Genomic DNA, 15792 nt, shown 5'->3' on the forward strand with positions numbered 1-15792 from the left:
CAATGATGCAATTAAGGTAGAGGTGAATATACTTGCTGCTAAGAAATCAAAGATGGCAAAGACTAAGCTGAAGGAAGAAGAGAAACCTTCTACCTCTACTCAAGAAGACAAGTTTGAAACAATGATGAAAACCATGGAGAAATTGATGGACCGACTAGCTCTCGGGAATGCTTCTGCTCCTCCAGCGCAGCAGGAACCTCAATTCAGGAACCCTCAGTTCAGAAGACCTCAGAATCAGCAAAGGCCAAGAGACAACAGAAATCAGCAGGCAGATCCTCCAGTGAGACCTCCCTTCCAACAAAATTTGGTAGATGAAGAAGATGAACCTGAAGTCCCTGAGGAATCAATCCATTGTTTTGATGAAGAAGTGTCAGGGATTTTCTTGACTAAGGAGGAACATGATGAGTCCAGTATGATAAAATCAGGAGAAGAGCCTTCAGATTTTTTAAAGGGCTATCAGCACGCTATCTTTGAGATGCAAAAGCAGTATAATCTTAGGAATAGAGATGTTCCTATTACAGCAAACAAAGCACAGCCCAAGAAGAATACCTCAAAGACAGTTGAAGATAAAAAGGAAAAATCAAAGGTGGTTGAAGGTAAGGATGATTCTCCTCTTGTCAAAAAGGATATTCAAATTCTTCCTCCTCCTAAAGAAATTGACAAGACTACTTCTGTTTTTAATCTTGAGAATGAGATTGCAAAAATTAAGATATCAGTCCCTTTTAATGAAATTCTCAAGGTAGACAAATACAGAAGAAAAATTGTTGAAATGCTTAATTCACAACCAAGAGTGGCTGATATCCTAAATGTACAAGAAGATAACCCTGTTATCTACTTGGGTCCAAGACTTGAGGATGAACAAAATGAAGAGTTTCCCCCTTTTTATATAAGCATTAGCATTCATGATATGACTCTACATAATGCTATGTTAGACTCAGGGGCATCACATAATCTCATGCCTAAGGTAATCATGGAAAGACTGGGGTTAGAGGTAACTAGGCCATATAAGGATTTATTTTCCTTTGATTCAAAAAGAGTCCATTGCATTGGTTTGATAAAAGATGTTGTTGTGGGGCTCACACAAATTCCAGCAAAAACAATTGTTATGGATATTGTTGTTGCAGACATTCCACCAAAGTTTGGGATGCTTATTTCAAGGTCATGGGCAGCAAAAATCAAGGGCACAATGCAGATGGACCTTACATATGCTACCATCCCAGTGTTTGGTGAAAAAAGGAGGTTGTATCGCGAGACAAGGATGGCCTACATGGTAAGCAGCAAAGACAAGCCTCAGAATTTTCCTATTTATTCATGTGATACTGGTCTTGGGTCAGCTATCCTTTTCAATGAATCAGTTGCAAAAGAATCACAAGATGAACCTGCGGAAAATCAGTGTCAAGAAGGGCAGCAAGGAGATGAAAGAGACATCATGGGCTGCTGGTCATTATACTTTGATGGATCAGCAGGAAAAGAAGGGGCAAGAGCTGGGATTTGGATCACTAGTCCAACTGAAGAAAGTAAGTTTCTCTCATACAAATTAAACTTTGATTGTACCAACAATATGGCTGAGTACGAATCTCTGATTTTAGGTTTGGAAGCCTTGATAAAATTGAAAGCTAGAAACATTGTTGTTTGTGGAGATTCTGAATTGGTAATTAAACAAGTAGAAGGTACATATCAAACTAAGGATACAAGGATGAGAGCATACAGAAATTTAGTGTTGGAAATGTTGGAAAAATTTCAATCCTATTCTTTTAGCATCAAAACTAGAGATCAAAACTCTATTGCAGATTCTCTTGCTGTTTCGGCCAGTCTCTTTATCATTCCTAAGCACTCTTCTGAAAATTACGAAGTGGAGGTTCGCCATAGACCAGTTATACCGGATAATATCACAAATTGGCAAGTTTTTGAGGATGATCAGCATGTAAGGAACTTCATTGAATTAAAAGGAGAGTTTGAACACAATCAGATAGATCAGCAGAATATGTTAATAGAGTCAAAGGAAAGCTCTGAAATCTTACAATTACAAAACAACTTAATTCCTAAAGGCCTCATTCCCCTTGAGAAATTATTTGATCAAAATGATGTGCTCAAAGCACCAAGACTACAAGCTAATGAAGAAGAAGTAGAAAGCTGCAATTTAGGAGACTCGGTTGTGCCTAAGATAGTCAAGATTTCAAAATTCCTTTCAGCTGATATGAAGACTAAATATGTTGAGATGATGAAAAGATTCATTGATGTTTTTGCATGGAGTTATGCTGACTTGAAACAATATGACTCTTCAATCATACAGCATACCATTCCTATTAAGCAGAATGAAAAGCCTTTTAAGCAGAAGCTAAGAAGAATTAATCCTCTTCTAATGCCACTGATTGAAAAAGAAGTGAAAAAGCTCTTTGATGCTAAAATTATTGTCCCAATCAGATTCTCAAATTGGCTTGCTAATTTGGTACCAGTCAGAAAAAAGAATGGAGAGATCAGAATTTGTATAGACTTCAGAAACTTAAACAAAGCTTCATTGAAAGATAATTACCCCCTCCCCAAAATGGATTTCATTCTGCAAAACATTGTTGGTTCACAAAGGATGTCTATGCTTGATGGTTTCTCAGGGTACAATCAGATTCTTGTTCACCCAGATGATCAGGAGAAAACGGCCTTCACTACACCATGGGGAACATTCATGTATGCAAAAATGCCATTTGGCCTCATGAACGCGGGAGCCACTTTCCAGAGAGCAATGGATATTGCTTTTGCTGAAGAAAAGGACAAATCAGTGGTGGTTTATCTTGATGACATCACAGTTTTTTCAAAAAGGGAAGAAGACCACTTAAAGCACCTTGAAAGGGTCCTACTGAAGTGTAGGAGGTTTGGTATTTCTCTAAACCCAACCAAAAGTATTTTCGCTCTAACTTCTGGCAAACTGCTTGGTCATATTATTTCTGAAGAAGGAATTAGGATTGATCCTAATAGAGTTAGTGCAATTCAAAAATTAGATTTACCAAGGAGTAAGAAGGAGATTCAATCCTTTCTTGGGAAAGTTAACTTTGTTAGAAGATTCATTCCTAATTTTGCTGAAGTTGTCAAGAACATAACAAAGATGTTAAAGAAAGGAGCAGATTTTAAATGGACAGTTGAAGCAAAAAAATCATTTGAAGAGATCAAGAAGGCACTTACTCAAGCACCAGTACTCATCAGCCCGGATTTTACCAAGGAGTTCCCTATCTTCACATTCGCTTCTGAAGACACAATTGCTGGAGTTTTATTGCAAAAAGGAAGTCAAGGTACTGAACAACCCATTTCTTTCTTTAGCAAGACATTAGCCAATGCTGAATTGAAATATAATATCTTAGAGAAACAAGCCTATGCATTGGTGAAAGCAATTAAGGATTTCAGAATCTATGTTTTACACTCTCACATTGTTGCCTACGTCCCAAATGCTGTTATAAAAGATATTCTTACACAAGCTGATCCAGATGGAAAAAGGGGAAAGTGGATAGCAAAACTGCTGGAGTATGACATTGAGATCAAACCCACAAAGTTGGTAAAGGGTCAAGGCCTAGCCAAATTGTTGACTCAGTCAAATTTGGACTGTATTGATATTAATTTAAGCACAGAAATCTCAGAAATTTCTGAAAATGAAGAGGAATTGGTCCAAATAAATGAGAAATTCTTGATCTCAGAATGGTACAAGGATATAGCATTTGTTTTGCAGCATAATAGAGCTCCTGATAATCTTTCAAAATCCAAAGCTCGGTTTACCAAATTGAAATCTCTCAGATATTTTGTGTATGACCAAAATTTGTTTTGGAAAGATGCAGGAGGAATATTATTAAACTGCCTCATTGAAGAAGAAGTTGATAAAGTAATTGATGAGTTTCATAAAGGGGATTGTGGAGGACATCACTATTGGAAAGCCACTGCAAACAAGGTCTTGAGAGCTGGCTATTTTTGGCCAACTATGTTTAGAGATATCTATAAAAAGATAGCCACATGCCATGAATGTCAAGTGTTTGAAGGAAAGAGAAAGCTTATGCCAATGCCCTTGGTTCCTATTTATTTTGAAGCACCTTTCCAGCAGTGGGGATTAGACTTTATAGGGGAAATCCATCCTCCTTCATCAGGACAGCATCGTTGGATTCTCACAGCCACCGATTACTTTACAAAATGGATAGAAGCAATACCCATAAGGCAAGCAAATGATTCAGTGATTATTTCTTTCTTAGAAAATAATATATTATCAAGATTTGGTTGCCCAATCAAGATCATTACAGACAATGCTCAAGCTTTCAAGTCCAAAAGGATCATTAATTTTTGTCATTAGTATCACATCTCCCTTGGACATTCCACTGCTTATTATCCACAGGGAAATGGTTTGGCTGAGTCATCAAACAAGAGCCTTGTGAGAATCATTAAGAAGTTGCTGCAAGAAAATAAAAAAGCCTGGCATTTGAAACTGAGATATGCTTTGTGGGCTGACCGGATTTGCACAAAGAGGTCCATTGGAACATCACCATATGAGCTAGTATATGGGGCAGAGGCTATATTTCCAACATCCCTTGGAGTACCAGTAATGAAGTTGATTCAAGGACTAGAAGAGGAACCAAATGCTATACAACGAAGGATTAATCAGCTAATAGCTTTGCAAGAGAAAAGAAATGAGGTGTTTGACAGTCATCAACAAAACCAGAAAAGGATCAAGAGAGCATTTGACAAAAAGATCAAAGAAGTTACATTCCAGATTCATGATAAAGTCTTGAAATGGGAAGCTAGAATTGAAGAGAAAGGTAAACATGGTAAATTTGAAAATTTGTGGAAAGGGCCATATCAAATTTCTGCTTTCCATGGGAATAACACCTACATTCTACAAGAGATTGATGGAACACCATATGCTGGAGGACCTATTAATGGCAGGTTCGTAAAGCATTACAATTGATTAAATCTCTGCCAAGTTTCTCACAACATTGTATATAACCGTTTTATTAGTCTTTCTTTGTTGCAAATAAATGACAAGCTGAACAGGAAGCTCAAGCCCGAGGTGAAGGCTCACAAAGCTAGAGAAGGATGCTTGTCAACTTCATCTATGTTTTCATAAATTGGACAAAGCACTGGACATACGAGTTCTTAGTGTACTACAGGAGCACACTATCCCAAGTGGAGCCACTATTATCACTTAGAACTAAAATTGATACATGTAACTTTTTATCCTAGCCCGATGACAAAGGTCGGTGCTAGTTTAATTTTGTTTTAATTTTTTCCCTTAGAATCTGGAGTTTTGAAGAGTTTTTGAGTCAAGTTATTCTCAGCTCCCATTGGTTCCCCTCCATCTACCATTGTTCTATAGCCACTTGTTATCTTATGTCAGTCACCGTGCCTATTTGCAATTTCGCAGCGCAATCATAATTAGGCAGTTTTGCAGCGCATCATGATTAGGCAGTTTCGCAGCGCATCATTAAAATTTAAAACTAATAGCGCTGCGAAATCATGGATTCGTACATTTCGCAGCGAGTCTTTCCCGAAATGTCAAGTCCGTTAGGTGAGTCATAGGCCGTGTCTTCTCATGTCAGCTCATGTACCTCTCTTATCACATTTTACCACTCATTGCCACTATCACCACCACTAGATCTGTTGATACGCACGAATTATCATTCCCAAGAAAGACAACCGTGCATAAATCTTAATGATGGCCGTAAGTCTTGCATGAATGACAAATCTGCAAGATTACATCTTGAAAGATTTTAAACGGAAAATTTTAAAAATCAAGCGAGGTTGATAATCAAGCGAGGCTGATAATCAAGCGAGGCTGAATTCAAATAGAAGCTGAAACACAATTCCAACCGGAGCTGGTAGTTATTGTTTAAGAGGATTTGGAAGAATCAATGGAGAAAAAGGAGCACAGATCTGGCAAATGTCTAAGGACTGAGCCTGAAGGCCTGGATATAACGCTGAGAAATGAAGAGGTGAAGAAAGCATTTAAAAAGGCCGGGTGCTGGAAGTTTTGCAAAAAGTTACAAGGAGGACACGCACAGGTAACCAAAGAATTTGCACTTAACTTCACAGGCTTGAATTCAAAAGTAGCCATTTTAGAATTGCAGGTTTCGCCAGAAGTGATATCTACTGTGACAGAGATCCCACGAGGACAAGAGGAATGGTTTAAAAACTTCAAATTTGACATGAATCCTTGTAAGGAGTTTTTGAAGGATGAATTTGTAAATGAAGATTTAAGTAAGGCAGTGCCCAGGAATTATGTCAAAGAATATTATGCTCACTTACTCACCTGCATACAGAAATATCTGACTTGTGAAGGAAGGTATAACAAGGTTTACTCTTACCATTTTAAACTCCTTTTGCATTTCACCGGGAAGGTCTCCATAGACTTACCTTTTTATCTGTTCCGTAGTTTGAGTAAGATGTGTGATAAGGTACAGCTGAGGAAAGAGGATTGTGAAACCTCTTTGTTTCATCATGGTTTGATCAAACTACTGGTTTTAGATGGGCTCCAAAAGGTAGACAGAGATTGGAATTCATTTATTTTTATGGCTGGCTTCAAAAGCCAGACTGGACTCACTCCTCAACCTGCTAGAGATTCTACAATAGCTGAGCTCCAAACAGAAGTAAGAGCTAAAAGAGTTCCAAAGTCACAAGTAAGAAAACAAGTGAAACCACTCGTCATCCAAGATCAACCTCAGCAATCAACTAAGGAAAAATCTCATGGTAAAAAGACTGTACCTGAAACAAGCACATCTGAAGTAGTCTCAAGGATAAGAACAAGAAGCCAGATGAATAAGGAAAAAGGTAAAGCTATAGCAGTCGAAGAAAGTCCAGTGTCCAAGGCAAGTTTAAATGACTTATTACAGGCTATTGAATTTGAGCAGTCTCTACCAGTTCAAATCGAGTTAATACAGTCAGAACAAGAAAGCACCAAGAAATCCAAGGCCTCAAAAAGGCTTAAATTTGATGAGCCAGTTGAAGAGTTCGTTTTTAAACCTAGAAGACCTATGACAAGGAGATTCCAGCAAGTATAGGAAGTACTGCCAAGAACAGAGGAAACAGGGGAAGAGACACAGAAAAACGCAGGAAAAACGGTCATTACGCCTAAAGAAAATAATATAGCAGCCATAAAGAGCCAATTAGAATCAGCTAAGCATGAGATCGCCAAATTGAAGAAAGCTGCTAGAAGACATGCAGTCATACACGCAAACTATTATAAAGCTCTATGGAAAGGGAATGAAACTGTAGAAGCCCAGTTGAATTCAGTGGTTGATGGCCATTCACAATTTCACACCTGGATAGTACCAGCAATCAAAGAAGCCAAGTACATCAGAAGGATCAATATGCAACTGAGAGCTGGGAATAAGGTTATGAAGAAACAAATTGAAGATCTGAAGGCAGAGCTAAGCCAGCTTAAAAGACCTGCTAAATGAGTTTTCATTTCAAGTAAGATTTTGTTTCAAAAATTTTGACAAGTTTGCTTGATCTTATCTTTCTCAAGAAATATAAATTCCTATTCGACCTGTGGAAAGTCTAAAGAAGTTTTTGGAAATCAAGCACTTGGCTAATAAAAGTCTCAGGTTAAAAACAAGCTGTTTTAAATAACTCAGCAGTTTCGTAGCGCGCTATGAAACTGCTGAAAGTGATGATTTCAACGTAAATCAAGCAGTTTTGAATTATAAGCGGGAATTTTGAAAGGGAAACGTCTAAAAGGCATACAAGGCATCATCTGAAGCTATCAACAGTCAACCAGGTCAAGACAGGTGGAGAAAATATATATTCAAATCCAACTTTAAATTTTTGTCGTAAAGTGAGCACATTTACCACAGTTCAGGATATATCAAACAGTTTACAAGAAACTTTTGCCTGCACACATGTACATGGGAAAAAGCTTACAACGCATCAAGGACGTGGCAGTCTGCTCCATTTTGGGTAATTAAAGGATAAAGGACATGCTTATTTGCATTCGAATATTTTGTGGAAAACTAAAGACCAGTAAACAGGGGTAGTTTCCTATCTTTCAGGGCATTGGAAAATAGGTGTCATTGAAGACAATCATGGAGCCTTGAAGACCATCACAACTAAACTAGAAGGGAACCAGATGTCAAAGAATGAGGAATCATCTTAATTAAAGCCATCATGCATGTAATATGGAGTTAGAGTCATAGCTGATTTAGATCTCTAAAAAAACTCCAGTCAACACTTTATTGTATTTATTAGTTAGTTAAAAGGTTAATAGGTGTCATTAGAAGTAGTTTTTGAATTCCCCTCATGCTGGAGGAGGAATCTCGATCAGTTAGAATAAGAGCTTTATATATAGCTGAAACAGAAATGTAATCAGGGTTGGAAAACTTTATAACAAAGCTTGTATTTGGCTTATGTAAGACTCATTTTCATTAATATAATTTTGACTTTACTTCTCAGGATTCATGAAGGATTTCTTATGTTCAGAATATGTGATGTTGTCCTTTCTTAATTCTTACAGTGGTATAGGTGTATAATCACTCAGAATTCACTGAATGTGCTCTGATTTCCTGTATACATTTATAAACCGTGTGGTCCCATATGAGTTGATGTTCTGAATATCTAAATGCTGAATGCCCTGACTTCCATGTAAGGTTAAGTTCACTGTTATATTGAGGTGTTGTTGACTCCATAAGCCCAATGGATAGTTGTTTAATGTGTTTCCAGCATTCATATTTTTCACAGTTGTTCTATAAGAATTAGCCATCTTATCTTTAATCAAAATCATTAATCCATCAAGAGAGAGCCCTCTCAGGTTGAGGAGGCTAGGCCTCAGCCTAAAGTAGGTTTGAAATAGTTACTTAGAGTCAACCTGACCAGCAGCCTATCAGGGTCTGATTTTGAGATAACAGGTCCCTACATCATCCTCTTGGACCAATACCATAGCTATGGTAGAAATTGCAACAACGAGGTACAAGAAGTAATCGTGTTGGCAATCCAGGGGATACAACAAGGATGCTTGAATCAGAACATATTTCAAGACATTGAATGCCTTTTTGGTAGCATCATCCCAACGGAAGGGAACCCCTTTCTTTAACAATCAAGTAAATACTTTGGTCAATTTGGCGTAATTGGGAATGAATCTCCGTAGAAAGTTAGCCTTCCCTTGGAGTCGTTGAAGTTGAAGAAGGGAAGAAGGAGAAGGTAGATCTATGATCGCTTAGGCTTTCAATGGGTCAACACAAATTCCATGTTTTGATACAACAAATCCAAGAATCCGATTAGATCTAACAAAAACACACACTTGTGCATATTGAACCTAATTTTGTAGTGTGAACAACGTAAAAATATAGCCCTAAGATGAATCGGGTGATCAACATGATCTTTCGAGTGAGCAGGTAGGTTGTCCAAATATGGTTGTATGATGTGTTTGATTTCATGGAAGGCATAATTCATTTCCCTCTGAAACTTAACCCCAACATTTTTCAATCCAAAAGGGAGATTTCAATATGAGAATGTGACCTAGGGACAAATAAATGTAGTTTTATGTTGGTCCGTTGAGAGAATGTTGATCTGATTCCAGCTAGAAAATCCATCCATAAATGAAAATATTTTACAACCATCACAATCATCAATAATCTAGTCAATGAATGAGGTAGGATAATTGTCCTTAGGACAAGCATGATTAATGTCCCAGTAATTGACACACACATGAATTATTCCCTATTTCTTCATGATTGGAACAATGTTTGACACCCAATCAGTTAGAGGTACCGGGTAGAAGAAACTAGTGCATAGAAGTTTTTTAACTTCAACTTTAATAGCAACAACGTTCTTGGGATGAACTATACAGAGGTGCTTCCGAACATGATTAAAATTAGGATACATATTAATTTCATGTACAATGATATTTGGATCTATACCTAGCATCTCTCCATAAGACTAGGTGAAAATGTCTAGAAACTCATAAAAAAGGGCTTTATAGGTCTTGATCTCATCAAGAGAGAAAGATGCACCAATATGTGCATTCTCAACAAAGTCAGGGTTAATTGAAATATTAAGAGGGATAGTCTCTTCAACATTTGAAAAATTGTTCTCAGAATCGATACCATGGATGGATACGGAATTCACAGACATCTCAACAACATTGGGCCGATATATTTCATTAAGATTATCCTCAAAATAATTTGGCAAGGAGGAATGATGATGATGATCATCCCACGAGCATCATCCGACATCATGATCTCCATGATGCTCTCATCAGTAGAAAATGTATGAGAGAAGGAATCAGAGGACATGTCATAATCTAAGGAATGATCAACCCAATTGATCGAAGAGGAGAGAATAGAATGTGCCTCACAGGGCGAATAAATGGTGTCATAGTCAACCTCAATGGGATTGAGTGACATGTGGTCACCAAAAGTGTTAATATTGGATTCATTTGTTACTACCCAAGGATAAGATGGAGTAGTACAAGAAGATATCATGTTGACATGGGAAACCAAATTAGAGTTTTCAGGAGAAGGAGGAGGAAGAGAAAAGGTTCCCATGAGGGAAGAATCCTTAAGCAATCCCACCGCGACATGTTGATATGGATGTGGGGCTTCTCCCACTAGAGGGACAACTCTGGTAACCTAAGAATTGGTGGCAAAGAAAGTGATTTGATCAATGACTACTATACCTCCCTTATGAGGGAAAGAAATCTTTTTGAAATATGCCAAAACAATAACAACCATAGCATAAACCCACGTATGACCCAGGAGAAGATTATAATCTAACGGTTTGTCAATAACTTCAACTTTCACTGACACTGTCTTGTCGCCTAATTCTACTTGTAATGAATTCATAATTCCACAAGGCTTGAAGCCTCTTCCATCAAAAGCCTTTAGAGTAGTCAGTGACTGATTCAATTGGGGAGAACCAATGACCTTCCAGCAAGAGAGTGACATGATACAGGTTGAGGCTCCTTCGTCCACAATGAAATGATGGATATTCTTACCGCGAATAACAACTTGAATCATGAAATCTAATTGGGTTGGAAGTCAAGGCATATGATTCTCATGGTTAAAAACTACAAGGTTGGAATCTGAAGGATCAATACATCCAATTGTAGAAAGCAAAGCCTTCTTCTAGGTGGGACAATTTTGCAACACCTCAAGAGTTGACATAGTTGAAGGAGCTTGAGCTAGATCCTCAACTATGTTATAATTATGAGCAGCTCTTACACGAGGGTTGAATGTAGATTTATGGATAACGCCTTTGGGAGGCTTAATTTCCAATTCGGTAGGAAACACATTTGGAGCAGGATCTGATGGAGATTCAGTCGAACTAGTAGGTTGATTAGTAGCCTAACCATTCTAGGGATTCAAATTACTATAGTATTTATTTCGGGTGGCCACCATAACATCATTTTTCGGCTTAACGGAGGAAAGCATCAAAACCAAGTTAGAGGAAGCAGGATCCCGAGCAACCATATTGGTCTCCTAATTCAGAAATGGATCTATCAACACATCGGGAGCAATAATTGACTTAAGGAATTGATTGAATTGCACCCAATGTGGAAAATTGTGAGTGAAATTCTCCTCATTACAAATAAAGCATAGATAATGAGGTTTTCACTTTTCTTCAAAAGAATGATTATTTTTTTTATCTTCCGAGGGATTATCTTTCTTCTTTTTACCTTTGATTTTTATCTTACTTCTTGGTTGCTGATATTTTCCTTTGGAAGATTAGACAACATTGATCTCAGAATTAGAAGTCATAGGAGCAGTGGAAGGAGGGTTTTGGATAGCCACAACAAGATTCGAACCAGATGGTTTACTCATTGACTGTTGGCTGACAGAACCATTCATGCCATCAATGACATGTGATTATTTACTCGAAGGTTGAGAAACAGTATTGGAAGGTTGCGGAGCATTTGGTATTTTATCATAAAGCGTGTCGGATTGGGTATAAATAAGATCCAAATACTAGGCACGAGTAATTACCTTCTCTTTGTTCACAACTTCGCCTTTAACCTCATCTTTTGTGATGGATGGTAACAAAGACTTAATAAACCATTCAACTAACAACGGATCAGGAACAAACAACGATGATGTCGCCACTCATGGATGTGATCATAAATGTGAGTGGAATTCATTTGTTTGAAATTGGTTAAAAGTTCAGGTCTACTCTCATATTGAATGTGGAAATTTGGAAATGTGATAGGAATATGGTAGCAAAAGCACTGAAATTATCGAATGAATCTCGTGGTAGTTCAATATACCATTTTGTTGTCATACTGGTGAGTGTGCACTGGAAAAGACACAAACATACATAGTCATAATTGAGAGAGTTTTAAAAACACCACAAATGATAAGTCATAACATGTGCATATGGGTCTTCTCTAGGATTTCGATTGAATTTTGGGATATCACTAGGCAATTTGGTGGGAATAAATGACCACCAAGGAGAATGGGCAATGGGATCATTGGTGAGCCTGGTCAAATATGGAAATTCAAGATTTTTTATGAATGGAAACTGCCTATTGAGGTCTGGTCGAGGATACCCTGGGTAAGATGGGATGGCCTGAGCAACAGGTATCTATGCTCTAGGATAGGGAGGATTTTGATAACCAGAACACACATAACCTTGCTTCCCATCTATAGGATAACCTTCTAAATGTTGAAGCAACTGGGTTTGGATTTTTTGACCATAAGGCATTTGAGGTATACCTTGATACGGTTGATATGGTTTCCCTGTGGGATTTTGCATCATCCTAACATAAGGTTGGTTAGGTTGTGCCTGCACCATACCATATACATTCTGACCCACTTGAATTTGAGGAATGGTATGACCAAGCGATAGTGATTGTAAGTTACCTTGAAAGGTTGGGTATACGTGGCTTGACAGGCGCCAGATACCAATGGAATAGGTGGAATTAAAGATGCAGTGAGTGGAGGTTGGCTTACATTAACTTGAGCTTGAATAGGTTGAGGTATAGGTTGATGATCGGAAATCTGAGATGCATATGGAACAAGTTGAGAGATTAAAGATGAAGCCACAACCAAACCAAGTTGTATGGGCGAGATAGGTTGGAAAACATTAGCAACCATTCCCAAATATGGAGGACTCAAATGAGGATGAGAACTAGCTTGAGGAGATGGAAATATTCTGGCAATAAGTTGCCCCCCTGTCGACAGAGGAGGGGAATATAGAGGCAACTCCCCCCCAAGAGGAGGGTTCCCAATAGGAGGTGGATTGGGTTGTTGTATGTGTCCATACCCACTTACGTAAGGGCAAGTCTGTTGTTGAATTGTAGGTGTAGATGGAGGAAGATAAAATTTGTATCACTTATCAAAGAAGTTCTAGATAGGATTCCAAAAGAGGATGATATGGGATAGGTCCATGGATTGGATGTTGCACTAGAGAAAGTACTAGACAATGATTGGTAACTAGGCGGGATGGATGGGACACCATACAAATATGTCTCTAGTGATGTTACAAACATGGATGAGGTTGCAACATGGGTTGTCTCAGTCATAGTAGTAGATACTTACTGAGAAACCAAAGCATACTTAGTCATGGTTAACTGTCCCAAAGAGGGTTGCTGAGGGAAACTCAAGGGTAAGTTGAAAGGAAAAGAACTAGACAAAGGATATTGTGATGGAGTATGAGGGGTAGGAAAAGGATGGGCCTGATAAAAATGAGTCCCTTCTTGGATAGTAAAGTAGGTTTGAGTCTCTTCTTGAGAAATATCTTCGATATCACAAGACTAGGTGGAAGGGGTTCACCATCTAGTCCAAGATATATATAGTTTGTGGTTGGGTCTGTGGTAGAGGAAGAGAAAAGGAAGGTCATGAAGTAATAGGTGTAGATAAATGAGGTGCCTAAGGTTGTATAACCTCAGGTTACATCATCTCTGATTAAGTATAGTCAGGTTCATTAACCTTAGGTAATGAAATTTCAAGTGCTTCTGTTTCGATTGTGTCGAACTCACTGGCCAATGAAGAGGCAATCTCAGGTTCAGTACTCATAGGAAAGAATGATTATGGTGGATCTATTTCAAGTGGAGGATGAGAAGTAGTAACTCCAGAAGTAATCGATTTGGTAGTTTGTGTCTTTGAGTGATTCTAACAACGACCAAGAGTTGCCTCAGGTGGAAGAAGAGGCTTATTTTGCATTCTACATGAACGACAAAGTGTAGGGTGTTGTTCTTCCATGTTGGTTTAATAAATTGTAGAAATTAACAAAAATAAATAAATCAAATAGGGTAATATACACGTAAAGGTTTACCAAGCAACTATGAACTGCAATATACCACCTTGGAAAACCAAGGATTTATGTACAGGCAAGCAATCTCCCTCAATGTGTGTATGTTGTATCACAATATACAAGGGTGACTCAGTTACCTAAGGTGAGGATAGAAACTTGTGGTGGACTTCCAAAATATACTCAAAGGTATGTGGAAGTGTAGTTTGTGTTAGTGTTTTCTAATGTGTAACCGTACAATGAGAGAATTCCCATATACTTTTCATGCGTGGAGCGACATTCGATATACCTAAAGGTACATGGAGAACGGTTTGATACACTTATGTACATGGAATGAAATATCACCCGAGAAATGCAACGCTGGAAAAAATGACAGTTCCTATGTTTATAGACATCGGGACATGTCTCTGGCCTAGATATCTAGATGTTTGCGTTAATGTTTCAAATTATCCTTAAGATTGATTCAATAAATTTTAAAGTTTATCTTGAATTATGTTTCAATTTTCAAGGCTCACTGCGAATTTCATCTGAATATCCTAAATATGCAATCTAGAATGAAGAAATGAAATCTTATTTTCAATGAAAATCTATGTACGGGAGGGAAGAGAACAAAGAGTGATGTAACATACAAGATGCAACAAACAAAATTGTTAAGTCAATTCCCCTAACACAATTGTTCCAATTTCCAATTTCACACACAAAACCCTAAATGCAATGCAAAATGCATGAGATTTTTCTTTTCGATCCACTTAATTTTCAAATGAGATGAAAACTAAGATACTTGCTAAATCACTGACAAAAGAAACTATACAGAATGATGACTGCAATAACAATTCTTTCAAACAATCAATGATCAAGCAACAATTTTCTAATGACCTAACTAACAAGAATAAAGAAAAATCCAAACAAATCCTTATCAAAGGCTATAAAAACCAAAAGAAAACAAAGTGAAGGATTTTCAAAGACCAAGGTACACTCAGGGATAGAACAAAAAACTAGTTGGAACCAAGAAAATTAGATAGCAAGGCACAAAATGAAAATTTTTGCATCTAATAGGGGCCAACGCAGGTGCAGAAAAGGCACCAATGCTCTACAACATAGGTGTAGAAAAGGCACCAATGCTCTACAATGTAGGTGTAAAGAAGGCTAGGGTGTGTTGCAATGCTTTGTCTCCATAACAGGGGAGGGCTGATGCAGATCTGGCCAGATTGCATCACACAAAATAAATCCAAGCTCAGGGAAAGGTCTTCCTAGGGTTAAATCCATAGCTAAATGAGGAAATGAAGGTATGTTCAAGAGGTGAAACAAGGGCTAAGGTAAAGGAAACCATTGAGGGAAAGAAATGATCCCTAGTGGAGTCACCAATTTGTTATGCATAATTTACGATTGCAGACAAAAGTATCTTCCCTAGACCTAGTGGAGTGGTCTAGAACAACATAAAGAAAATAATATAGAGTTTCTGAATTCGGGCTTTTGTGATCCATAACGATGTTTCTGAATTGTCCTGACGATGAACCACACTAGATGGCTCGAAACGCATCGGAAAAAGATTCTCCTATGTGATTTCTACCGAAAAACTTTACTCTTAAA

The sequence above is a fragment of the Pinus tabuliformis genome, chromosome 1_1 (assembly GCF_031772625.1).
Source record: "Pinus tabuliformis cultivar Carrire ecotype Pingquan chromosome 1_1, CPIR1, whole genome shotgun sequence".
NCBI classification, from domain to species: Eukaryota; Viridiplantae; Streptophyta; class Pinopsida; order Pinales; family Pinaceae; genus Pinus; species Pinus tabuliformis.